The sequence below is a fragment of the Oncorhynchus mykiss genome, chromosome 13 (assembly GCF_013265735.2).
Source record: "Oncorhynchus mykiss isolate Arlee chromosome 13, USDA_OmykA_1.1, whole genome shotgun sequence".
NCBI classification, from domain to species: Eukaryota; Metazoa; Chordata; class Actinopteri; order Salmoniformes; family Salmonidae; genus Oncorhynchus; species Oncorhynchus mykiss.
The window spans coordinates 26,708,285-26,719,934 of NC_048577.1; the positions used below are offsets into that span (position 1 = coordinate 26,708,285).

Below are 11,650 nucleotides of genomic sequence, written 5' to 3' on the forward strand. Positions count from 1 at the left end.
AAAATATTACTAGGTCTTTAAGAGTTTATTCAGAAGATAACAGCTCTATAAATATTATTTTGTGGTGCCTGATTCTCTAGTTAATTACATTTACATGATTAGCTGAATCAGGTAATAGTAATTACGGAGAAATTATTTTATAGAATAGCAGGTCATATCACTTAATCCGGTATAGCCAAAGACACGACACTAGAGATTTGATAAAGTAATACTGGGAATATAATTAGATACAATTTAAACAACCCATATATAGACAAACATAGGTTTTGAGTTGGTATCTTTAATGGATAATTTGATAAAGATGAGTTTTAAGCATTATTAAACAGTCTACAAAGTCTGGGCAATTGTCTCAGAAACTGAAGGGAGTGTGTCCACTTTAGGGCAAGTTACCCTAACAATGTAACTATAATACGCTTCTTGGATTTTCTCTGTCCGGGTACTACATTTGAAATGCAACTGCCCTTAAGGACTGAGGGGGGGTCTTCCTTGTATGAGAGGCATTACTAGATTTATTGAATAAACATTTTTCCATAAAGTTAGAGTGAAGCAAGGTGGCTGACTAGCTGTTGATGTTGAAGAAGCGTTTTGTCCACTAGATTATACGTCTCAGTGGCAGATTCACCTGAAAGACGCACATCGCCATCTGCTGACTGGAGTTGGTATCGCAGCTGAGAAAATACTTTCAGACAAATAGCTACAAAGCGACTGCCCCTAAAAACCAATGACTCCCGTTTGAAAACGCGGGATGTGGCATCAGAAACATTTATTAACGTGTAAAAATGTACTACAAAGTGTAGCTAAATAGAATAACTTTGGTCATACCCACTCAGCCCGTGACATCGAATTATGGGCGATATCAGGTCTCTGTTGTGGCTGCCATTTCGCCCCAATATAGTCATCCCAAATTGGGCTGTGTATAACTATGTAAATGTCTCTTGGACAAGGTGACTCTAAAAAGAAAAGGTTCATGGTGTATCCTTTAGGGGTTCTTCAAATTGAAACTGTGCGGGAACCCATTAAAATGGTCCCTCAAAGAACCTTTCGGGGTTAATTTTTTTAACTCCCTGTCCACCCTCCCTCCATTATAACAATATTGACTTAAATAATAGTTTATTTAGTGGCACCACAAATGTGAATTGATATGTACAAAGCAATTGACCAAACAAAACACATTACAAAATTGCAACATTTCTGCAGACATGTCAGACCATAATAAATAATACATTTACTTTGTATAGTGCTTTTAATGACATTTAAACATTTTTTAAATAATGATGTACAATAAAAACAAATTAAAAATGAATCATAGGTAAACTAACAATATTGTAGACTGCTAAATGCAGATTTTTTAGCTTTAGTGTGTATATCATATTCACTTAGTTATGTTAGAAAGTTTGCCATCTTTATGACCGGCCCTGGTAACTTCACTCCAAAACACAGTAACTTAAGAACATAAGTGTTTTTCTGACATTTTTGAGAAATTTAAGGGAAAATGAAAAACAGCCCTAGCAGAGCCCTAAGTCTCATGGGGACGTCCTCGAGGGCATGGCTGTTCTCCTCATCAAAGGCCAGCAGGATTTCACTCTCCTGGTGAAATGGCTTTTTAGGTTCTACATTGTGACATTAAAATACTCCTACTGCAATGTTAAAACATTCTACATTGTGACATTAATTCATTGATATCATGAAACAACTCCATGTATGTATTTTCTGATATTTGATCAGAGATCCTTTATCAGATTATCTCTGGTCACAGATAAGAGGTTTCTCTACTGTGTGTGTTCTCTTGTGTACAGTCAGACTGACCAAAACTCTTCCCACATTGATCACAGCTATAAGATTTATCTCATGTGTGTGTTCTCTGGTGTTGAGTCAGCTTGGTAGATGAAACAAAACGCTTCCCACATTGACCGCAGCTATAAGGTTTCTCTCCTGTGTGTGTTCTCTTGTGTAGAGTCAGACTGCCAGATTGACCAAAACTCTTCCCACATTGATCACAGCTATAAGGTTTCTCTCCTGTGTGTGTTCTCTGGTGTTGAGTCAGCTTGCTAGATGAAACAAAACTCTTCCCACATTGACCACAGCTATAAGGTTTCTCTCCTGTGTGTGTTCTCTTGTGTAGAGTCAGAGAGCCAGATGTAGTACATCTCTTCCCACATTGATCACAGCTATAAGGTTTCTCTCCTGTGTGTATTCTCTGGTGCACTGTCAGATCACCAGAATTACTAAAGCTCTTCCCACATTGACCACAGCTGTAAGGTTTCTCTCCTGTGTGTGTTCTCTGGTGTAATGTCAGACAGCTAGATGTAACAAAACTTTTCCCACATTGATCACAGATATAGGGTTTATCTCCTGTGTGTATTCTCTGATGTAGAGTCAGATAGCCAGATGTAGTAAAATTCTTCCCACATTGATCACAGCTATAAGATTTCTCTCCTGTGTGTGTTCTCTGGTGTAATGTCAGAGAGCTAGATCTAACAAAACTCTTCCCACATTGATCACAGCTACAAGATTTCTCTCCTGTGTGTGTTCTCTGGTGTAATGTCAGAGAGCTAGATGTAACAAAACGCTTCCCACATTGACCACAGCTATAAGGTTTCTCTCCTGTGTGTGTTCTCTGGTGTAATGTCAGCTGGTCAGATCGAACAAAACTCTTCCCACATTGATCACATATATACGGTTTCTCTCCTGTGTGTATTCTCTGATGTAGAGTCAGATAGCCAGATGTCGTAAAACTCTTCCCACATTGATCACAGCTATAAGGTTTCTCTCCTGTGTGTGTTCTCTGGTGTTGAGTTAACTTGCTAGATTTAACAAAACTCTTCCCACATTGATCACAGCTATACGGTCTCTCTCCTGTGTGTGTTCTCTGATGGAGAGTCAGAGAGCCAGATGTAGTAAAACTCTTCCCACATTGATTACAACTATAAGGTTTCTCTCCTGTGTGTATTCTCTGGTGCACTGTCAGACTTCCAGATTGTCTAAAACTCATCCCACATTGACCACAGCTATAAGATTTCTCTCCTGTGTGTGTTCTCTGATGAATTTTAATGCCTGATGAGGAGGTGAATCTCTTCCCACAGTCAGAGCAGCAGTGAATTCTCCTCTCTGTGGGTCTCTGCAGGTGTTTCTTGAGGTGTTCTGATTTGGAGAGACTCTTCTCTGCCTCTTCAGCATCATGAGGTTGTTGAGGCTCCCCAGAGGATCCACGATAGTCCCGTCTCTCTCCTGTGTGAATAACAAAGTCAGAGGTGATGCCAACAGCGTAGTCAGGATGTTGTACAACAATTGACGTCTGTAATGAATGTTAAAATTATTGGACAATTGTCTTAAAATGAGCAAGAATAGTCACATTTTGTCTTGTTTTCCCATTAGTAGTAACACTGATGATTGTAGACTATAAATAAGTTATTCATGTTGTTGAAATCCTAAGCAGTGTGCCAGACAACTTTTGGTCTACAATATAGGCCCCTTTCTGTGGTTAATAAAATTGCAGGACGAGGGCGATAAGCACACAAGGTGATTGCAGAAACACCTCCCTGCTAATGAGAAAACCGATAGTTATGGATGTAGTATATCTGCCAGGAGCAAAAATGGTGAGCAAAGATTATAGTTTTTCACAATGTATTCTGAATGTGAATGGGGGGAAAACACAGGGGAGTAATCTCCATTTCCAGGTTGCTTATGAGTACATTTCACACTACTTTGGATTATAATTGTGAGGCTCGTTTGAATGTCCTGCTTAATATAATCTTTGCTACAGTATTAAGAATTATGTGTAATTATTGAAGAACCGCGTTAATGACAGTATACATTTGGGTGTTGCTAATAAAGTTAAGATTTCTTTGTATTTCACCTTTATTTAACCAGGTAGGCCAGTCGAGAACAAGTTCTCATTTACAACTGCGACCTGGCCAAGATAAAGCAAAGCAGTGTGACAAAAAAAAAACAGTTACATACACTTGGGATAAACAAACGTACAGTCAATAACACAAAATAAAGGCTATATACAGTGTGTGCAAATGGAGTAAGAAGGTAAGGCAATAAATAGGCAATTGTAGCGAAGTAATTACAAATTAAACACTGGAGTGATGGATGTACAGATGATGTGCAAGTAGAAATACTGGTGTGCAAAAGAGCAAAAAAAGTAAAGAAAAACATGGGGGTGAGGTAGGCAGTTGGATGGGCTATTTACAGATGGGCTGTGTACAGCTGCAGCGATCGGTAAGCTGCTCAGATAGCTGATGCTTAAAGTTAGTGAGGGAGAGTCTCCAGCTTCAGTGATTTTTGCAATTCGTTCCAGTCATTGGCAGCAGAAAACTGGAAGGAAAGGCGGCCAAAGTAGGTGTTGGCTTTGGGGATGACCAGTGAGATATACTTCCTGGAGCACGTGCTATGGGTGGGTGTTGCTATGGTGACCAGTGAGCTGAGTTAAGAGGGCCTAGCAAGGACTTATAGATGACCTGGAGCCAGTGGGTTTGGAGACAAATATGTAGCGAGGGCCAGCCGACGAGAGCAGTGGTACATGAAGCTTTGGTGACAAAACGGATGGCACTGTGATAGACTGCATCCAGTTTGCTGTGTAGAGTGTTGGAGGCCTTTTTGAAAATGACATCACTGAAGTCAAGAATCGGTAGGATAGTCAGTTGTGCAAGGGTATGTTCGGCAGCGTGAGTGAAGGAGGCTTTGTTGCAAAATAGGAAGCCAATTCTAGATTTAATTTTGGATTGGAAATGCTTAATATTAGTCTGGAAGGAGAGTTTACAGTCTAGCAAGACACCTAGGTATTTATAGTTGTCCACATATTCAGTCAGAACCGTTCAGAGTAGTGATGCTGGACGGGCGGGTACGGGCAAAGATAGTTTTACTAGCATTTAAGAGCAGTTGGAGGCCACGGGAGGAGTGTTGTATGGCATTGAAGCTTGTTTGGAGATTTGTTAAAACCTTTTTGGGATAGGAGGCAGCATTTTCACTTTTGGATGAATAGCGTGCTCAGAGTGAACTGCCTCCTACTCCTACTCCTGCTAATATATGTATATTACTATTAGTATTGGATAGAAAACACTCTGAAGTTTTTAAAACTGTTTGAATGATGTCTGTGAGTATGGCAAAAACCTGAGAAAAATCCAACCCGGAAGTGGGACATCTGAGGTTTGTAGTTTTTTAAAGCTTGGCTTACCGAATACACATTGAAATATGGATAAAGTTGCACTTCCTACGGCTTCCACTAGATGTCAACCGTCTTTAGAAACTTGAATGAGGCTTCTACTATAAAGGAGGGGCTCATGAGACCTCTTTGAGTCGGTGGTCTGGCAGAGTGCCTTGGTCTCATGACGCTCGCTCTCGACAGAGTTACCTCTCGTTCCAGTGCTTTTCTTCAGACAAAGGAATTCTCCGGTTGGAACATTATTTATGTTTTATGTTAAAAACATCCTAAAGATTGATTCCATACATCGTTTTACATGTTTCTAAAGGACTAACGGAACTTTGAGTTTTTGTCTGGACGAAGTGTCTGCGTCTCATGAAGATGGATTACTGGGTTGAACACGCTAACAACACGTGGCTATTTGGACATAAATTATAGACTTTATGGACATTTATGGAACGAACTGGGATTCCTGGGAGTGCCTTCTGATGAAGATCATCAAAGGTAAGGGAATATTTATGGTGTAATTTCTAACTTCTGTTGACTTGTCGTCTAGTGCGTTGGGAACAGAGAATAAAAGGAGCAGATTTCTGGGCGTGGTAGGATAGATTCAAGGCATAATGTACAGACAGGGGTATGGTAGGTTGCGGGTACAGTGGAGGTAAACCTAGGCATTGAGTGACGATAAGAGAGGTTGCATCTCTGGAGGCACTAGTTATGCTAGGTGAGGTCACCGCATGTGCGGGAAGCGGTACAAAAGAGTTCTCTGAGGCATGATGAGTGGAACTAGGGGCTCCGCAGTAAAATAAAACAATGATAACTACCCTAAACAACAGTATACAAGGCATATTGACATTGGAGAGGCATAAAGCAATCACAGGTGTTGATTGGGAGAGCTAGCTAAGACAACAACAGGTAAAATGGCAATGAATGGGCAGAGAGGGTCAGTTAACTACACACGGGGCCTGAGTTTGAGGCTGGGGCCGACAGATAAACAAAATAAACTAAATGGAGTACCGTGATTAATGAACAGTCCAGCAGGCATCAGCTATGTAGCCAAGTGATCATAGGGTCATATCGCGCTGTGTAGACTGGCATGTATTATCCAGGCTAAAAGAGGCTGGTGTCTGAGCTAAAAATGTAAAGGCCGCTAGCAGTGGCTAACAATGACTACATAGCTAGTAGCTAATTAGCTGGTTAGCTTCTGATGGCTAGCTTCTGTTGGAGGTTCTAGCTATGAGGACGGAAAATTGCAGATCCGTATCACATTGGGTGAGGCGGGTTGCCGGAAGGTATATTTCATTTAAACATGGAAAAAGAGATTTAAATATTTTGCAATATATACAAGAAATGACAAAAAAAAAAACATTTACAACAACAAACACGTCTTACTGCTACGCCATCTTGGATTGACTCTGTTAAAAAACATTAGATTTAGTAAACACTGAAATGATTTAGTATTTCTGTGCCCACAAACTGTTTTCCCAGCGTAACATAAGGAGCCACTAAATGATACATAGTTTAAGTGCATTTCAGAATACAAAAAAACTGTCCAACAGCAAGATCCGTATTTAAGTTGAAGTTCATCATATGACAAGCGTAACGTTATGACTATAACTACTGTTCACTGAAGGAGGGAAACTAGATACAACATACTATTAAATTCACGCCTCGCTCGGGTTTATTCCTTAAATATAATACGGCTCTTCACCGACCCAGGAAGGGGCGGGGCCAAACAGGTGTTGCACCTCGTTTCCCTCCTTCGGGGAACAGTAATTATAGTGTTGGGTTCTAATCGTTCAGAGTAAATAACTCACGCACACTAGAGAAGATTAACCAAGTTGAATTCTTCCCAAAGGGTCGTTACAGCTGTAATTCAGACAAAAACATGTTCTCACCATTACAAGTATATATACCCCACTTTGGACACTCCTCCTTCTCTCGCATCATTACATCTTCTGGGTCGACAGGAAGAAGGTAACAGGATACTAAACCCCTATTACTCCCTTTTCAGGGGTTCTGACCTGACCTCAAACCCTCCTTCGCCTAATCCACAGATGTCCATCCTCTTCCCCTAAACCAATCCTGTGATCTCCTCCCGTCCACCCAGCACATTCCACAGCCACTCTGTCTTTCTACAGATCTCACTCATGTATATACTCTGCGTCTGATCTATCATGTCTTTAATATCTCAATGTTCAAAGTTTAGCCCGAATCCAACAATAGTCATAAAGTTACACTCTCTTTCAGTCGGTCAACTTCGGTAAAACATACTATGGGAAAATATAATCATTCCCCATGCCGACCTAAACGGATACTAAATGAAACGGCCCCTAGCAGACCACCCAGACCTGACCCCGCAAGATGCGTCAATTTATTACTTGTGTTTTGTTAGAAACACTCCTGTCAATGTTGAGTAAGGACGCACACCTAATTATGCATATAGAAGTAGGACTAGTCTACCTGGCCTGCACGCAAATGTAGGCCTATAAATGTGCCCATTTGGGGATGTCTGATAGTATTTCTGATTGTCTTAACGCACCACCACTAATGAGTTCTGGAGCTTCTCAACGTAATGTTTTATTCACCTCAAACAGCAAGTAAACAAAGTCTAATCAAAATTGCAAATGAGAATAGTTCCTCAAAGTATTTGAAAAATATTTCCAGCTCTCGCCCTTTCGATAACCACTCGGCATGGAAGGGAAATACGTAATACGCTGATCCAGTGGAAATGTCAAAATACCTGATTACTTCTTATCCCTTTCACAAATAGCCTACAGCTGTAGGTGTCAGCTGTCAGGTTGCTGACTGCTGGTGTAGTCTATTACCAGAAACTATAGGAGCATAACGACTGCTGGTGTAGCCTATTACCAGAAACTATAGGAGCATAACGACTGCTGGTGTAGCCTATTACCAGAAACTATAGGAGCATAACGACTGCTGGTGTAGTTTATTACCAGAAACTATAGGAGCATAACGACTGCTGGTGTAGCCTATTACCAGAAACTATAGGAGCATAACGACTGCTGGTGTAGCCTATTACCAGAAACTATAGGAGCATAACGACTGCTGGTGTAGCCTATTACCAGAAACTATAGGAGCATAACGACTGCTGGTGTAGCTTATTACCAGAAACTATAGGAGCATAACGACTGCTGGTGTAGCCTATTACCAGAAACTATAGGAGCATAACGACTGCTGGTGTAGCCTATTACCAGAAACTATAGGAGCATAACGACTGCTGGTGTAGCCTATTACCAGAAACTATAGGAGCATAACGACTGCTGGTGTAGCCTATTACCAGAAACTATAGGAGCATAACGACTGCTGGTGTAGCCTATTACCAGAAACTATAGGAGCATAACGACTGCTGGTGTAGCCTATTACCAAAAACTTTACGAAGGCAAGCAGCAGCGGGAGGAGTAGGCTAAGGAAGAGGTTTTTTTCTGATGGCTATCTTGTGTCAGAGGGGTGTCATCAATAGACCATAATGACAAAGTGAAAATAGGTTAAAAAAACAGAAATACCTTATTTACATAAGTATTCAGACCCTTTGCTATGAGACTCAAAATTGCTTTCAGGTGCATCTTGTTTCATTAATCATCCTTGAGATGTATCTACAACTTGTTTGGAGTCCACCTGTGGTAAATTCAATTGATTGGACATGATTTGGAAAGGCACACATGTGTCTATATAAGGTCCCACAGGTGTCAGAGCAAAAACCAAGCAACGAGGTCGAAGGAATTGTCCTTAGAGCTCCGAGACAAGATTGTGTCGAGGCACAGATCTGTGGAAGGGTTACGAAAAAACATTCTTAAATGGAAGATGTTTGGAGCCACCAAAACTCTTCCAAGAGCTGGCCGTCCAGCAGAACTGAGCAATCGGTGGAGAAGGGCCTTCATCGGGGAAGGGAACAAGAACCCGATGGTCACTCTGACAGAGCTACAGATTTCCTCTGTGGAGATGGGAGAACCTTCCGGAAGGACAACCATCTCTGCAGCACTCCACCGATCAGGTCTTTATGGAAGAGTGGGCAGACGGAATCCACTCCACAGTAAAAGGCACATGATAGCCAGCTTGGAGGTTGCCAAAAGGCATTCAGGCCAAAGAGTTCAATATTGGTTTCATCAGACCAGAGAATCTTGTTTCTCGTGGTCTGAGAGTCCTTTAGGTGCCTTTTTGGCAAACTCCAAGCGGGCTGTCAGGTGCCTTTTACTGAGATATAGAAGTATGGACAAATCTTTTTTGTTGATAATTCCATGGGTCTTACAGTTCAAAATCAAATAGCAAAATGATCCTTGGTATAACCTTCTTAAAACAGTACAATACAGGGGAAGCCCTTCATGTTGTTTAAACCTTCTTTAAACAATTCCATATGGCTTAGAAGAACCTCCCCCTTAGACTGTAATGGGTTAAAACTATCTGAGACTTACATTACTCTGAGACTAGTTATCCTGGGATCGTACATCTTACATTAAGACTAGTTATCATGGGGAATAGTTTTAATACATTTGCAAAAAATATAAAACCTGTTTTTGCTTTGGCATTATGGGTTATTGTGATGGCATTATGGGGTATTGTGTGTAGATTGATGAGGGAAAAAAGTATAATATAATACATTTTTGAATAATGGTATGCACCGATATTACATTTTTCATGACCAAAAAACGAAACCGATAACCGATATAAAATGTTTTGCTGCCTTTGAAGCATTCTTGTACTGTTAAATAGTTACGGACGCAGCGGTCTAAGCCACTGCATCTCAGTGCAAGAGGTGTCACTACAGTCCCTGGTTCGAATCCAGGCAGTATCACAGTAGTAGTCTGTTATTGGTGTAGAGAGGACAACAAAGGAGAGGGATCCCACATGTGGATAGGAAGACACAATTTACCATTAATATGGAAAATACTCATTTAAAATCCAGGAATTTAACAACTGTAGCTTTCTAGGACATGCCAGTAGGTTGTATCCATGCCAGTAGGTTGTATCCATGCCAGTAGGTTGTATCCATGCCAGTAGGTTGTATCCAAGTGCAAACAATTATCAACCCAACGTGGAAAATGTTGAATTTGGTCAACAACCAAATTAATGGCTTATTTGCTACGTGAGGTTTACTTGATCTAACAGAAGTTTCGTAATGATTAAGTTGTTACGTGGACACGTGACATACCGACAACTTTGATAAAAACACTACAGGAGTTGTCTCCAGATCGCTATGGATATTCATGCTAGTAGCTTAGCATCTCTCCATTGAATACAGGCGGTGTACGTCAACAACCCTCATAGAATATAAACAATAGTTTACAATAATAAGATGTATCCACCAATCCAAAGAAAGGATAAGCGGGAGCTAGACAACCCGCAGTGCCGCTTTGTGGACAACGACTCCCCTTGTTAGGAAGGAGAGACATCTTGTCAGTATATCCATAATCGTTGGTGTAGTCAACCCAACTCTGTGTAGTAAAACATCACTACACGAAAATCACTACATGCCGTGCCCCCCAGTCTGCTGTCAGCAGATAGACCCTTCTCAAATATATATGTTAAGCCACATTTTTGGAAACGGAACGGAGAAAACAAGGGGTAGCTTGCTCTCTACATCGTCTGATTCTAGACATATATGTAATCATCTCAGGGCCCTCCGTTGAAGAGGTATTGACGAGCCAACTCCGAATATCCAAAGTTAAAAACAATTTAAGGCGGTACTTACTGGTGTGAATCAGATCTCCTATCTCCACCTCTTCATCTTTCAATGTGACAGTAATCTCCCCATCCTTCTTCACTCCAAAAACAGCATCTTCCTCTTCTTTCACTGAAACGTCTTTCTCTTCTTCTTCTACTGTAACAGCCTCACCCTCCACTTGTTTTACTGTGACATCCTCCTCTTCCTCCTCCTCTTTCACGACAATGTTCAGCCAAAGACCCTCTTTCTCCGACCAGCATTTCCCCTCTTCTTTAACAGGAGGGGAATAGTTTAGGGAGCTCATGGTCGGGGATGTTAGCTAGATATCAATAGCGACTAGGCTAGTGCTAACTAAACCAGCCAGCTACTATAGCTGACTAATAAAATATAACGTAATATAAAATTAAATAGGTTAACAAGTAGATACGACAGAAGTGTGCCTAAAAACAGTAGCTAATATAGACCGAAAGCGTATAAATAGCTGGAATATTTCGGCGATGTTGGCTAGCAAGTTACCGAGGTGGTTGACGAGCTGTTTCTGAAGAACCGTCCACTAGATTATACGTCAGGCTGGGAGCGTCGCCTGAAAGACGCACATCCCCGTCTGCTGACTGGACGGGAAACGCAGTTGAGGATCATATTTTATTTTCAGACAAAGATTATTTTTAAATGGGTTTAATTAAATAATACTATTATATTGAGACATACAAAAGACTTGAATGTGTTGATTGATTAGTGCGAATAAAACAATGTTTACTACAGCACATTTAAGGCAGTTTCATTAAGTCAAACTAAATCTAAATAAGTAGCTAGCTACTGTA

At 40.8% G+C, this 11,650-nt stretch overlaps 1 pseudogene; it reads right to left on the reverse strand.

The window, feature by feature from the left end:
• Positions 1-705: 705 nt before the first annotated feature.
• Positions 706-11,449, reverse strand: LOC110487361 (annotated as a pseudogene).
• Between the last annotated feature and the right edge of the window lie 201 nt (positions 11,450-11,650).